Raw genomic sequence first — 16,825 nt, forward strand, 5'->3', positions numbered from 1 at the left:
GAGTCAGCAGAGTCATCCAAATCTACTTTCGATCCTTTTGGAGGACCATGCGGACAAGATCCAAATGACTTTTGAAAAAGATGTCGGCCACAAATAAAGTAAAGGTCACATCTTCAAGAAAGGCAAATGAAAAGCAAATGAAAGACAAATGAAATTCAAACTCAAATGAAAGATGAAGAACCGAGCCTCTATAAATAGAATCAACATTCAGAGGAAAGGCATCGGCGAAAACCATCAGAGTATATAGAAAAATCCTTTGTAACATTCTCAATCTTTCCTACCTACTCCCAACTACTCCATAGTTTGTAAAAGTCCTTGTACATTATTGTCAAAGTTTGAATAAGAGAAATTCAAAGATCAAGACTTCCGTGTGCTACTCAATTCAAAACCTTTCAGTGTAAGTCCTTATACTTTATGTTTATTGCAATTATTTCCAATTAGATGCTCTCATTATTAAACCTGGGTTAGAAGTGGTATCAGAGCCACATACACCCCTGTTTATATGCATACGCATATTTAAACTTTGATTTACATTTTCTAATTTGAATTTAGTTTCTATTTAAATTATCTAGTTCATGCTTTTATGTTCAAGTATTTTATTAAAATTTTACTGAAAACGTTGGTAAGACTTGATGCCTTGTCAGTACGTTTGGTAAGTCCGGAGAAGGATGCTCCAGGCATAGCGCTCGGTTGTTCCCGTCTAGGTAAAACTTTAATTAAATATTAAACATGGCTGCATTTCTTAGACAATTGAAAATAAGATCTAATTCAAAACAAGATAATATAGTTCAAAGTCATGAATATCATATGCCTATAAATAATTCGGATTGGACTATTCCAGAAGAAAAAATAGAACATATTTATAGAATAGGCCCTTTAGATTTCAAAACTGCTTTATCAGTAAAAACTCATGAAGAAACAGTTTCTATTGAAGAAGAATATCAATCTATTCAACTATTAAATCATAATACAATTCAAAAATATTTAAGTAAAGGATATAGATACATCCATATAGGATTAATACAAATTGCTGTAAAACCTTTATTCCATTTAGGAGTAGATGCTCCAATATATTTAGCATTAAGAGATACTAGATTAAAAAGATATAAAACTTCGTTATTATCTATGATTCAAACAAATGGTTGTAATGGACCAATATATTTTAATTGTGCTAGAATTTTGCAATAATATATAGAATATATTATAGACCTTTATCATCTCATTTAAATCCTAAGTTTATAATGACTCCAACTCTAAAAGAAGAAACAATTTTATTACAAGTTGATGCAGATAAACCTACAACATACACACCAAAAAGATTAAAATGGAATGAAATAACAATACCTAAGGAATTTGAAATTAGAAATCCACAAATAGCAAGAAATATAGAACAAACTACTGAAGATATTATAGAAAAATCAGATGGAAGTACTTTAATAAGATTTTCATCATTAAGAGAAAGACCCGAATCTTCATATTCGTGGATATCAGCTAGACATTCAAATTATGAATCCACTGAAATTAATTTTCCCATGGAAAGTACTTCAAATTTTAAATATAAAACTCCAATACCAGAAGTTATAAATCAAAATCAATCAGAATATTCTCCCACACATTCACAAATGAAAGGAGAAATAAATGTTATAAGTAAACCATATAAAATAAATCACCAATATTTACAAGAAGATTTTGAAGATGAAGAAAATACTGAAAAAAGAAATTGGTTTTTTCAATTAGAACCTACATATAAAGAAAAATTAATAATAGAATGGAAAAATGAATTGGATAAGCAAAAATTTGATTTTCCTTTTTTCACTTGGTTAACATTTTATACCTCAAAATTAGGAATAAATGATATATATAATACACCTCAAATAAATGTACAAACTAATTTATATAAAAAATGAAAATTAAAAGATGATCAAATAATAACTTCAATACATCCTCCATTACAAGAAGTAAAAATTAATGTAGGACAAGGAGAAGTAATAGCCTCACCTTTTAAAAAAGGAAGAGAAGTCGAATCAAGTACAAATAATTCAATAAATCTAGAAGATCTTAAAAAAGTCTATCAACAAAATAATTATACAAATCAAATTTTACATACAATTTCTCAACATATGGAAGTTTTAAATACTAAAATAGATACATTAAAGAAACCAGAGTTAAAATTCCCCAATGATATTTCAGCACCTCATTTTCAGCCTAGAAGTCTGACAAGAGAAAAAGAACAAGATTTAGTTCAAAGTATAAATAATCAAAAAATAAACAGTACAGATAACATATTAAATAAAATATCACAATCATTACAAAATATAACAATAAAACCTTCCACTCCTAAAATAAACACATTAGAAGAAATAATAAAAGAAGAAGACTCAACTGAAGAATTAGAAAATACATCTGAAGAATCAATAAAATCAGATAGTGAAGAAGATATAATTTTACCAATAGAAAATCAATTTGAAGAAATAAATAATAATCAAATTAATAGAATAAGAAGAAGAAATTTCAATAAACAAATAATAAGTTCAAAAAACTATTATCCTAGACCAAGTCCTCCGGACATTCAATATGAAGAACGATCAAAATTTAGAGCTACTAAATATGATGGAGATTCAATATATGAATGGAACATAGATGGAAAAGCTGAATATGAAGTATTAAATAATTTACAAGAAATGGGAATGGCTAGACTGGCTTACAAAATTAAAAATATTCAAGAAAGAAATATTGCAACCTTATTAGTTTCAGGATTTATTGGACAATTAAAGAAATGGTGGGATAATGCTTTAACATTACAAGATAAATTATCAATATTAGAACATACACAAGAAATTGAAGATGAACAAGGAAATATTCAAATACAATCAGATACTGCAGAATTTTTAATAGTAACAATAGTTATGTATTTCATAGGAAATCTTAAAGAAGAATTAAATTCTAATAAAACATTCTTAACAAATTTAAGATACCCAACCTTATCAGATTTTAGATGGTATAAAGATATGTTTTTAACAAATGTATTAAGAAGACCAGATTGTAATGCTTCATTCTGGAAAGAAAGATTCATAACTGGATTACCAAGTTTATTTTCACAAAGAATAATGGATAATTTACAAAAAGAAATGGGAACAGATGTAATATCATTCGAAAATATTACTTTTGGACAATTATTTGCTTTTGTGAAAAAAGAAAGATTAATATTATGTTCAAAATTAAGATTACAAATAAAGTATGGATCAAAAAGAAAAGAAGTAGGATCATTTTGTGATGCATTTGGAATAAAAAGAATAAAATCACCCTCAGCATACAAAAAGAAAGTTAAGAAATATTCCAAGAAAATAAGATATAAAAATTACAAGGAAAATGAACCAACTAAATCAACTAAAAAGAAAAGATTTATTAAAAAGAAAATTGTTTGTTACAAATGTGGAAAAATAGGCCATAAAGCAAACAAATGTAGATTAAAAGAAAAAAAATTACTGAAATCTGTGCAGATGAAGAAGAAATTAAAAATAAACTAATAAATTTATTAATAAATGATAAAGATCAAAGTTCTGAAGATAATTATATAACAAGTTATAATGATGTAACTAGTTCAGAAAGTGAAGAAGATTGTAATTGTATTCCAAAATATATAAATGTTATAACTAAAAAAGAAGATAAAGAATTCTTATTAGATATAATAGAAAAAATTGAAGATCCAATAGCTAAAAAAGAATACTTAGAAAGATTAAAAAGTCTAATTATTCAAGAAGATAAGATGCCAAAAATAATAGAATCTTTTAGTATTTCGAAATTATTAGATAAATATCCCAATATAAATACAATGAAAAGAGAAACTACCAAAGATCTTCAAACAGAAATTAATAATCTTAAAATACAAGTAAAACAATTACAACAAGAAATCATAGAATTAAAAACTAAAGATTTAGAAATAGAAGCAAAATTAACATTAATAGAAAATAAAAAATTAATAGAAGATCAGCCTTCAACTTCTAATTCTAAAACTGAAGAAATATATATATCTGAAAAAGTAACAGATGAAGTTCAATATTTAAATACCATAGAAAGAATGATATTTCAAAAATGGTTTGCTTTTGTAACTATTACAGTAGAAAATTTCAAAGAAACTTATATAGTTTTAATAGATAGTGGAGCTGATATAAGCTGTATTAAAGAAGGAATAATTCCTACAAAATATTGTGAAAAAACAAAAGAAACATTAATGGCTGCAAATGGAGAAAATTTACAAGTAAAAAACAAATTTACTAAAGGATCAATATGTAATGATAATTATTGTATAAGACATAATTTCATAATTGTAAAAAATATAAATCATGATGTAATTATAGGAACACCTTTTTTAATTCAAATTTATCCATTTTCAGTAAGTCATGAAGGAATTTCAATAAACATAATGGGAAAAACTATTACATTTAAATTTTTAACTCCTGTTAAACAAAGAGAATTACAAACTCTACAAACCTCATCTATTTATAAGACAATAAATACTATTACTAAAGTACAACAACAAATAAGTTTTATAAAAGAAGAAAAATCTTATTTAAAAATTGAAGAACAATTAAAAGAAAATAAAATGCAAAAAAGAATTTCAGAACTAGAAGAATTATTAAGAAAAGAAGTATGTGCAGATATTCCTAATGCCTTTTGGGATAGAAAACAACATATGGTAGAACTACCTTATGAAAAAGATTTTAGTGAAAAGAACATTCCAACAAAAGCTAGACCAATACAAATGAATTCTGAATTATTAGAATTTTGTAAAAAACAAATAAAAATATTAATAGATAAAAAATTAATTACACCCTCGAAATCACCTTGGAGCTGTGCAGCTTTCTATGTAATGAATCAAGCTGAAAAAGAAAGAGGAGTTCCAAGATTAGTAATAAATTACAAACCTTTAAATAAAGTTTTACAATGGATAAGATATCCAATTCCAAATAAAAAAGATTTGCTTAATAGATTATTTAATGCAAAAATATTCTCAAAATTTGATTTAAAATCAGGATATTGGCAAATACTAATATCACCAAAAGATAGATATAAAACTGCATTCACAACACCTTTTGGACATTATGAATGGAATGTAATGCCATTTGGATTAAAAAATGCACCATCAGAATTTCAAAATATAATGAATGATATTTTTAATCCTTATAGTTCATTCAGCATAGTTTATATTGATGATGTATTAATATTTTCAGAATCAATAGAACAACATTTCAAACATTTAAATATATTTTTAAAGGTAGCTAAAAGAAATGGATTAGTAATTTCTGCTCCAAAAATGAAATTATTTCAAACAAAAATAAGATTTTTAGGACATGATATTTACCAAGGAACAATAAAACCTATAAATAGAGCTTTAGAATTTGCTACAAAATTTCCAGATGAAATAAAAGATAAAACTCAATTACAAAGATTTTTAGGATGTTTAAATTATATAGCAGATTTCTTCCCTAAATTAAGACAAGAATGTTCTATCCTATTTAATAGATTAAAGAAAAATCCAAAACCTTGGATAGAAGAACATACTCAAAAAATAAAATACTTAAAAGAAAAAATTGAATCTTTACCATGTCTATGTTTACCACATCCTAGAGCATTCATGATAGTAGAAACAGATGCATCAGAATTAGGATATGGAGGAATATTAAAACAAAGACTAGAAAAATCGAAAGAAGAATTAGTAAGATTTCATTCAGGAACATGGTCTGACCCTCAAAAGAATTATTCAACTATTAAAAAAGAAATTTTATCTATAGTTTTATGTATATCAAAATTTCAAGATGATTTATATAATAAGAAATTTTTAATAAGAATAGATTGTAAATCTGCAAAAGAGATTTTACAAAAAGATGTTCAAAATATAGTTTCAAAACAAATATTTGCTAGATGGCAAGCTATTCTATCTGTTTTCGATTTTGATATAGAATTCATCAAAGGAGAAAATAATTCTCTCCCTGACTTCTTGACAAGAGAATTTTTACAGGGAAATCGAACGTGAAACTCATAAAGAGTATATTCGAAGACTTCGAGAAGAAAGAGATAATCCAATTCTTCGAAGAAGAGATTCAAATATTTCTCATAGACACTTTACCTACTATATCAAAAATTCTGACAATGAATCTCAACCTATTCCTTATCATCAAATTCGAAACCATGAAGTAGTACATATCAGACATAGTCCTTGGTCTGCTACTACTCCAAAAGAGCAAGCCTTTCTTTTGCAAAGACAAATTCATTCCAATATTATCTTCATACATGTCTTAAGAAAAGCTGGCCACCCACAATCAGTTATTCAATTCTACCAAAACCAAATCCAACAGTTAAAAGAAAAACTTAACAAAATTATTTGTTAAATTTTGCAGGATTATGGATTCAAAAGCAGGGACTTCCAGGCCCAAGACTTCTCAAGATTATGAGATGAGTCTTACCCCTGTTACTCAAAATCGATTTCAACTCTTATCAGATTTTCCAGCTTTGACTTATAGTCAAGCTGCTACTCCAATTTCCTCTCAATATCAACCTCTTCAACAGATTCCAAAATCTCCAAAAAAACCCACTGAAAATACATATTTTACCAAGCCATTCACTCAACATATTACTTTGACTAAGTTTCAAGAAACACCTTTATATTCCACACTCAATCAGATTACTCAAAGAATCTTTCCTCAAAAATATTTTTGGCAACCTGATGACCCTTCAAAAAATCTGGATTATTATGAATTGATTCTTACAGATACTCAATCTGTAGAAATATTTCCTATTCTAGATAGAAAAAATCCAAATATAATCAGTCATTCTAAATGTATAATAAAGAAAGTTTGTTCTCCAAATGAATGGATTTCTCTTTATTCCAAAAAATCCTTTTCAGTAAGATTCATTCCAGATGGATACACATATCAAGATTACAAAATGGCATGGTATCGTGCTTTCCTTTTTAGACCATTCAATCATTCCTGGTTCTTTACATTCAAAGAAAGTTGCAGCAGAGAATTTTCAATATGGTTCAATCACTGGTGGAAATGGTTTGGACCACAACCAGAAATACTACCTCCAAAAATACTTATGGGATTTCAAACGTATCTAAAAAGAGCAAAGGGGGAAGAATATTCAAGACCAATTTTATATCATACAGAATTCAAAATTCCCTGGATATTTTGCTGGAGTTTCAAAATTCATCAAGAGTTAGAAAAGCCACTTCCAATGTCTTTGGTACGAGAATTCAAAGTAAAATGGTGGACAGGGTTCAATCAGGAATTTGGAGATCAAGTAAATGTCATAAGATTCCTGACTACTGGGGACAAACTCAAATGGACAAAATCACCACCCATTCAACAAACAGGTGTTTCCACTACAACCACTTCTCCAACAACTCCAATTATTACTACACCAACTCCAACCACTACTCCAATAAAGAAAGAAAAAGAAAAGGACACCGAGATGGTATCCGAGGCCAATTCAAATGACTTTTTAATGAAAAAGATGCTCCAAGACCCAAAACTACTCAAAGAATATTTGGACTATCTACAAAAGCAGGAAAAGAAAGAAAAAACCACCAAAATTGATGAGTCAGCAGAGTCATCCGAATCTACTTTCGATCCTTTTGGAGGACCATGCGGACAAGATCCAAATGACTTTTGAAAAAGATGTCGGCCACAAATAAAGTAAAGGTCACATCTTCAAGAAAGGCAAATGAAAAGCAAACGAAAGACAAATGAAATTCAAACTCAAATGAAAGATGAAGAACCGAGCCTCTATAAATAGAATCAACATTCAGAGGAAAGGCATCGGCGAAAACCATCAGAGTATATAGAAAAATCCTTTGTAACATTCTCAATCTTTCCTACCTACTCCCAACTACTCCATAGTTTGTAAAAGTCCTTGTACATTATTGTCAAAGTTTGAATAAGAGAAATTCAAAGATCAAGACTTCCGTGTGCTACTCAATTCAAAATCTTTCAGTGTAAGTCCTTATACTTTATGTTTATTGCAATTATTTCCAATTAGATGCTCTCATTATTAAACCTGGGTTAGAAGTGGTATCAGAGCCACATACACCCCTGTTTATATGCATACGCATATTTAAACTTTGATTTACATTTTCTAATTTGAATTTAGTTTCTATTTAAATTATCTAGTTCATGCTTTTATGTTCAAGTATTTTATTAAAATTTTACTGAAAACGTTGGTAAGACTTGATGCCTTGTCAGTCCGTTGGTAAGTCCGGAGAAGGATGTTCCAGGCATAGCGCTCGGTTGTTCCCGTCTAGGTAAAACTTTAATTAAATATTAAACATGGCTGCATTTCTTAGACAATTGAAAATAGGATCTAATTCAAAACAAGATAATGTAGTTCAAACTCATGAATATCATATGCCTATAAATAATTCGGATTGGACTATTCCAGAAGAAAAAATAGAACATATTTATAGAATAGGCCCTTTAGATTTCAAAACTGCTTTATCAGTAAAAACTCATGAAGAAACAGTTTCTATTGAAGAAGAATATCAATCTATTCAACTATTAAATCATAATACAATTCAAAAATATTTAAGTAAAGGATATAGATACATCCATATAGGATTAATACAAATTGCTGTAAAACCTTTATTCCATTTAGGAGTAGATGCTCCAATATATTTAGCATTAAGAGATACTAGATTAAAAAGATATAAAACTTCGTTATTATCTATGATTCAAACAAATGTTTGTAATGGACCAATATATTTTAATTGTGCTCCAAATTTTTCAATAGATTTAACAGATTCTCATATTTTAAAATCAGTCATATTAGATATTTATTTACAAGGAAATGAATTTGAAAAACATACAAAGAATTTGATAGGTTGCAATTTTATCATTTATTTTATTATTAATTTTCCCTATTACCTGACCTGATGTGAATTAATTATTAGATTCTACTCACTTTTCGTAATTTATATTTATTTCAGGGAGTAGAACAAAAGTATCACAATCAGGGCCAATTTGACAATTATCAAAAAAGAGTTCAAATAGCAGGCATCTAGGGACATTTTTGGAATATCAAACCACAACCCTTCTTGGTAATTAGCCCGAAGACAGCATTAAAAAGAGGAGGCCGAAGTCTTCTTTTTCGGGCCGAATCTTCTTCCTCTCCGGAGGGGGAGCCGCCGCATAACACAGAGAGAGCTTTAGACTTTTCTTCATTCTTTTAGTCCTGAGTAATAGATTGTATCTTCTTGGTACGTAGGACTACTTAGCTTAGTTCCTTTGACTTTTCTTCTTCATATATTAGTGGGGCTCTTGGTAGTTCGCTCCCTCACATGTCAGAGCCTTTTGAAGAATTGAATCATACACTGTAGTTTCTCGTTTTTCTTTCATTCATTCGGCCAAATTGAATTCGCACAAGCAAGGACAAAGGCCGCAGTTGCCGTTTCCCTTTTGTATGGATTTAGTTCACCAAATATGAACTAATTCCCTCGCTCTAGTCAAGAACAACGGAGGATTTGGTTTTACTAAATTTGTGAGATCGTATTAGTTTTTATTTATTTCCATTATTCACTGGTATTTGTCTATCTTCTGCTTTATGTTCATATGGTTGTTTTATTATTCGATTATCCAGGGCCCGGATTCTAGATTAATTCAATAACCTGAAGCCAATTAGGATAGTTAAATCCGTAATTGTTTAATTATTCTGAACTGGTGGCAACTGGCATGATTGGGTTTGTGTCAGGGGGATAGACAGGCTAACTTAAAGAGACCCTCGTAGCGTGTTGATTGGTTAGAATTAGGCTCTTCTAATTATTCATGCAATTAGGGAATTGAACTTCTATGGTCGTACCTAGGGTTATTTCCTAATTAGAGAAATAGTCAACGGTCGTACCTTGGCTATCGACAAGTTGAGGAAGAGTTGGTTGTTTATCGCGTGTATGACAACTATAACTAATTTATCAGATAGTAACTGGAATAATCCTTGCATCTGTGATCGAATTAAGTGAACCATCTCCGAAATTGTCCCTTGGCTAGAGTTCGTCCATTATTATTTTTATTGTGATAATTAGTTATTTGAGTTGTAGTTGTTTTATTTTATTTTATTTATTCCAAGCAATTTAGTTACTCTCATTTTCAAAAACCCCCCATATCTGGAACTTGAGAAGAAATTAAATTATCCCCAGTCCCTGTGGATTCGACCCTGCTTACCGCTATATACAGAATTTGTATTTTATTTGAGCAGGTATTTATTATTGCACAGGTTCGGCACCTGTCAATTTTTGGCGCCGTTGCCGGGGACTGGCGCTAGTTATTTGTTTCTTTTTCAATTCATCTTGTTTACATTTTTTTATTTAGTTTATGGCTTCTTACACTCCGTATTTTGGTGATATACTGGATTTTATTTCCGGGGAAGGCAATGAGGCTAGTTTTTTTGTGAGGTCTGCATATGCAGAGGCACTAAACTCTGTTAGAGAAAGAATGGCTAATGCAACCTGTGAAATTTGTTATGCCAGGGATCATTCAACCGGTATGTGCCCCGAATATCAAGACTACCTGAGTGACTATCTCAAAAAAAAATTTGGAGATTCTTCACCTCGATCTCAAACGTGGTATGACCCTTATTCAAACCGGTATGATCAAGGATGGTGGGATAACTCTAACGTTAATTATGAAGAGGGGCCAATGAGTTTTCAGCTGCAAGAGTCTCAACAATCGTCATTCATGTCAGACTTGCCCTCACAGACCATCAATGACTCTAAGAAAGGTGAGAGTGCAATTATCCTGACAAGTGATATGGAACTGCAAGAGTCTCAAGAAGGAGGATCCAAAGATACAGTTGAAAAGAAAGTTGAAGCGGAAGACATGAGACTCCAACATCAAATTATTCAAATGAATGAATCCAGTGAATAATTTTCAAATGCGGTGACATCTTCTCCACTCCTTAATCAATATTTTCCTAATTCATCTTCTTCAATTCCTGTTACTGAAATTGATTTTATTATACCAGAAAATTTGAAATTTCATGACAGGAATAAGTTAAGAGTGGCAATGGAAAAATATCTTGAACCGATGAATGCGTGTGGTGGAGGAGTGAGTGGAGAATGCAGATCATTGTTGACTTGTTTAGCGCCATTTACTAGTCCATGGAAGCCCGAAACTCGTGTGCTCAAAGATTACTCCATCTATGAGGGTTACCAGGATCATATTGAAGATGAAGCATTGAAACGAGCCACAAGATTTTATCCCCCGTGAACAAGCATAGCATGTCTAGCCAAAGACATTAAAGAAATGCGCTCATTGGGAGGCAACCCAATTGTTTCTTTTAATTGATTGATTGGTTTCGTGTCATAGTTTAAATCTGCTTTCCTTGAATTTGACTGATTTTGGGTGTTAATTTTCGTTTTTGCTGATTTATAGGTGCCCTTCAGTCATGACGCGCCCGCGTGGTGATGTGCAGGGAGCTCACGATCAGAAATTTCTGAAACTTCTGGGAGCTCTCCTGCCCTCTTGACGTGCCCGCGTGGGGACGTGCAGGAAGCTCACGATCAGAAATTCTGAAACTTCTGAGAGCTCTCTTGCCCTCATGACGTGCCCGCGTCACGTTCGCGGGAAAGGTAAGGATTCAAAAAAAAAAAAAAAGAACAAAGAAAATTTTTCTTATCAACGTAGCTTTAGTTTCCAAAATTCAAAAAAAAAATTTTAAAAAAATTGATTTCCGTAGAAAAAAAAAATTTTCTTTTCCTTCTTTTCTTTCTTTCTTTTTTTCTTTCTTTCTTCTCCTTCTTTCTTCTTTTTTCTTTCTTCCTTCTCCCCTGCTCCCTCTCTGTTGTCCGAAATCCCTTTTGCCTGCCACCCATCTCACCCGCAACCGCCACCAGCTCTCTCCGCCGTCGGATCTGCTCCACGGCCGCGCGCCTCACCCATCGCGCAACAGCTCCTCTGTCCACCGTCGCATGCCAGCAGCTCTGCCATTAGCTCGCAGACGCCGCGGCCTCGCTCGTCTCCGGACCGCACGCCGCCGTCCCGCGCGCTCTACTCTTCCGCGCATACCAACCACCCGCAGCCGCTGCCCCCACTCCAGCTTGCCCGCCACCACTACAGCTCCTCTGTCCGCCTACTGCCGAGGTCCTAGCAGAGGTATTTGGACTTTATTCCCCAATTTCTAACATTGATTGGTGCTGTTAAGGATTTTCCACAATTGGTATTTGTGGCTATTGGAGTTTATTTCTTCACTTGTGTGGTATACCTATTGGGCGTCATTTCTTGTAGCTACTATAGATTCGTCCTCTCTTATTTGCTGCTTAATTGGGAGCTGGAAGCTTGGGGTTCCTTTCTTCACTAATTAATTCGTCCTTTCTTCACTGAAAGCTTGGGCTTGAATTGCTGACTTTTGGAACTATCACTGCGAATTCGGTTGATTGAGTTGTACATTTACTCTTTCATTCCAAAAAAAAAAAAAAGGTGTGGGGGAAGGCACTGGTTGGGGTATTTTCACTTGAATTTATTACTTCTTTTGGGTTGGGTGCAATTGTGCATAAACTGGCCACCTGGAGCTATTTGTTGAGATTGAGGTTTCATTGATTTTGGCCTACGTTTTTACCCCCAGTGGTACTGGAGGGAATATTTTCAATTGAATTTGTTTACCCTAGTTGTTTGGCAGAGTTCTTATTGACAACTTTCGGGGCTGTTATCATTGAAATTGCTAATTTTTGGGTGGGCTGGATTTGTGAAATTGTCTTTTGCTAATTGGGAGGCAGCTTTGCTTGTGTTTTTGATTGTTGCGATTCTCAATTGTGAGCAGTGTTAATTGTTATTTTGGTTTGTCGGTGGCCTGATATTGGTGGTGTGTGATTTCTCTTCCATAGTTTATTACACCAGTGGTACTGGTGGGGTGATTGGACCTCAATTGGGTACTTCTATTTGGTTGGCTAAGTGATTATTGTCCAAGCCCTGAGCTGTTATCCTTGAAATTGCTGATTTTGGGTTGCGACTTCTACTGGCCAACTGGAGCCATTTGTTGAGTTTTTGGGTGAGTTGAAATACTGTGATTGCTTGTTGAATTGGGGAGTTTCTATGACACTTGCTTGGCTTATTCATGTTGAGTGTATTTAATTGAAGTTTCTACTGTTATTTCGGTTGAGTTATCACTGAATTGCCTGTTGACTTGGGAAACCCGTGCCACTTGCTTTGCTTGTCAAGGTGGGTACATCCAGTTGAATTGTTGGGCTGCATTAATTCTGCATTTGAGTAAATTAGGACCACTACTGATTATTGATTGCAATCGCTGCTTTGTTGGGACATTTGTATAGACCGTGGGTGCCTCACATGTACATTTTGTTGATTGGGTTTGCAATTTAAATTGCTTCATTATCTGTGGGGTGCACCAATGGTACTGGTTGGGGTATTTTGACTAGATTTGGTAATTCCATCTGATTTGGACCAATATATTTTAATTGTGCTCCAAATTTTTCAATAGATTTAACAGATCCTCATATTTTAAAATCAGTCATATTAGATATTTATTTACAAGGAAATGAATTTGAAAAACATACAAAGAATTTGATAGGTTGCAATTTTATCATTTATTTTATTATTAATTTTCCCTATTACCTGACCTGATGTGAATTAATTATTAGATTCTACTCACTTTTCGTAATTTATATTTATTTCAGGGAGTAGAACAAAAATATCACAATCAGGGCCAATTTGACAATTATCAAAAAAGAGTTCAAATAGCAGGCATCTAGGGACATTTTTGGAATATCAAACCACAACCCTTCTTGGTAATTAGCCCGAAGACAGCATTAAAAAGAGGAGGCCGAAGTCTTCTTTTTCGGGCCGAATCTTCTTCCTCTCCGGAGGGGGAGCCGCCGCACAACACAGAGAGAGCTTTAGACTTTTCTTCATTCTTTTAGTCCTGAGTAATAGATTGTATCTTCTTGGTACGTAGGACTACTTAGCTTAGTTCCTTTGACTTTTCTTCTTCATATATTAGTGGGGCTCTTGGTAGTTCGCTCCCTCACATGTCAGAGCCTTTTGAAGAATTGAATCATACACTGTAGTTTCTCGTTTTTCTTTCATTCATTCGGCCAAATTGAATTCGCACAAGCAAGGACAAAGGCCGCAGTTGCCGTTTCCCCTTTGTATGGGTTTAGTTCACCAAATATGAACTAATTCCCTCGCTCTAGTCAAGAACAACGGAGGATTTGGTTTTACTAAATTTGTGAGATCGTATTAGTTTTTATTTATTTCCATTATTCACTGGTATTTGTCTATCTTCTGCTTTATGTTCATATGGTTGTTTTATTATTCGATTATCCAGGGCCCGGATTCTAGATTAATTCAATAACCTGAAGCCAATTAGGATAGTTAAATCCGTAATTGTTTAATTATTCTGAACTGGTGGCAACTGGCATGATTGGATTTGTGTCAGGGGGATAGACAGGCTAACTTAAAGAGACCCTCGTAGCGTGTTGATTGGTTAGAATTAGGCTCTTCTAATTATTCATGCAATTAGGGAATTGAACTTCTATGGTCGTACCTAGGGTTATTTCCTGATTAGAGAAATAGTCAACGGTCGTACCTTGGCTATCGACAAGTTGAGGAAGAGTTGGTTGTTTATCGCGTGTATGACAACTATAACTAATTTATCAGATAGTAACTGGAATAATCCTTGCATCTGTGATCGAATTAAGTGAACCATCTCCGAAATTGTCCCTTGGCTAGAGTTCGTCCATTATTATTTTTATTGTGATAATTAGTTATTTGAGTTGTAGTTGTTTTATTTTATTTTATTTATTCCAAGCAATTTAGTTACTCTCATTTTCAAAAACCCCCCATATCTGGAACTTGAGAAGAAATTAAATTATCCCCAGTCCCTGTGGATTCGACCCTGCTTACCGCTATATACAGAATTTGTATTTTATTTGAGCAGGTATTTATTATTGCACAGGTTCGGCACCTGTCAGAATTTTGCAATAATATATAGAATATATTATAGACCTTTATCATCTCATTTAAATCCTAAGTTTATAATGACTCCAACTCTAAAAGAAGAAACAACTTTATTACAAGTTGATGCAGATAAACCTACAACATACACACCAAAAAGATTAAAATGGAATGAAATAACAATACCTAAGGAATTTGAAATTAGAAATCCACAAATAGCAAGAAATATAGAACAAACTACTGAAGATATTATAGAAAAATCAGATGGAAGTACTTTAATAAGATTTTCATCATTAAGAGAAAGACTCGAATCTTCATATTCGTGGATACCAGCTAGACATTCAAATTATAAATCCACTGAAATTAATTTTCCCATGGAAGGTACTTCAAATTTTAAATATAAAACTCCAATACCAGAAGTTATAAATCAAAATCAATCAGAATATTCTCCCACACATTCACAAATGAAAGGAGAAATAAATGTTATAAGTAAACCATATAAAATAAATCACCAATATTTACAAGAAGATTTTGAAGATGAAGAAAATACTGAAAAAAGAAATTGATTTTTTCAATTAGAACCTACATATAAAGAAAAATTAATAATAGAATGGAAAAATGAATTGGATAAGCAAAAATTTGATTTTCCTTTTTTCACTTGGTTAACATTTTATACCTCAAAATTAGGAATAAATGATATATATAATACACCTCAAATAAATGTACAAACTAATTTATATAAAAAATGGAAATTAAAAGATGATCAAATAATAACTTCAATACATCCTCCATTACAAGAAGTAAAAATTAATGTAGGACAAGGAGAAGTAATAGCCTCACCTTTTAAAAAAGGAAGAGAAGTCGAATCAAGTACAAATAATTCAATAAATCTAGAAGATCTTAAAAAAGTCTATCAACAAAATAATTATACAAATCAAATTTTACATACAATTTCTCAACATATGGAAGTTTTAAATACTAAAATAGATACATTAAAGAAACCAGAGTTAAAATTCCCCAATGATATTTCAGCACCTCATTTTCAGCCTAGAAGTCTGACAAGAGAAAAAGAACAAGATTTAGTTCAAAGTATAAATAATCAAAAAATAAACAGTACAGATAACATATTAAATAAAATATCACAATCATTACAAAATATAACAATAAAACCTTCCACTCCTAAAATAAACACATTAGAAGAAATAATAAAAGAAGAAGACTCAACTGAAGAATTAGAAAATACATCTGAAGAATCAATAAAATCAGATAGTGAAGAAGATATAATTTTACCAATAGAAAATCAATTTGAAGAAATAAATAATAATCAAATTAATAGAATAAGAAGAAGAAATTTCAATAAACAAATAATAAGTTCAAAAAACTATTATCCTAGACCAAGTCCTCCGGACATTCAATATGAAGAAAGATCAAAATTTAGAACTACTAAATATGATGGAGATTCAATATATGAATGGAACATAGATGGAAAAGCTGAATATGAAGTATTAAATAATTTACAAGAAATGGGAATGGCTAGACTGGCTTACAAAATTAAAAATATTCAAGAAAGAAATATTGCAACCTTATTAGTTTCAGGATTTACTGGACAATTAAAGAATTGGTGGGATAATGCTTTAACATTACAAGATAAATTATCAATATTAGAACATACACAAGAAATTGAAGATGAACAAGGAAATATTCAAATACAGTCAGATGCTGCAGAATTTTTAATAGTAACAATAGTTATGTATTTCATAGGAAATCCTAAAGAATAATTAAATTCTAATAAAACATTCTTAACAAATTTAAGATGCCCAACCTTATCAGATTTTAGATGGTATAAAGATATGTTTTTAACAAATGTATTA

General features: G+C 31.6%; 1 long non-coding RNA gene across 1 annotated transcript; it reads left to right on the top strand.

The window, feature by feature from the left end:
- The first annotated feature begins 8,989 nt into the window (after window positions 1–8,989).
- LOC140016214 (uncharacterized) lies at window positions 8,990–14,270 on the top strand. The gene is made up of 2 exons (XR_011822558.1): window positions 8,990–12,140; window positions 13,676–14,270. It is a non-coding gene; the product is annotated as an uncharacterized lncRNA (long non-coding RNA).
- The last annotated feature ends 2,555 nt before the right edge of the window (window positions 14,271–16,825 follow it).

The sequence above is a fragment of the Coffea arabica genome, chromosome 10c (genome assembly GCF_036785885.1).
Source record: "Coffea arabica cultivar ET-39 chromosome 10c, Coffea Arabica ET-39 HiFi, whole genome shotgun sequence".
Classification (NCBI taxonomy): domain Eukaryota; kingdom Viridiplantae; phylum Streptophyta; class Magnoliopsida; order Gentianales; family Rubiaceae; genus Coffea; species Coffea arabica.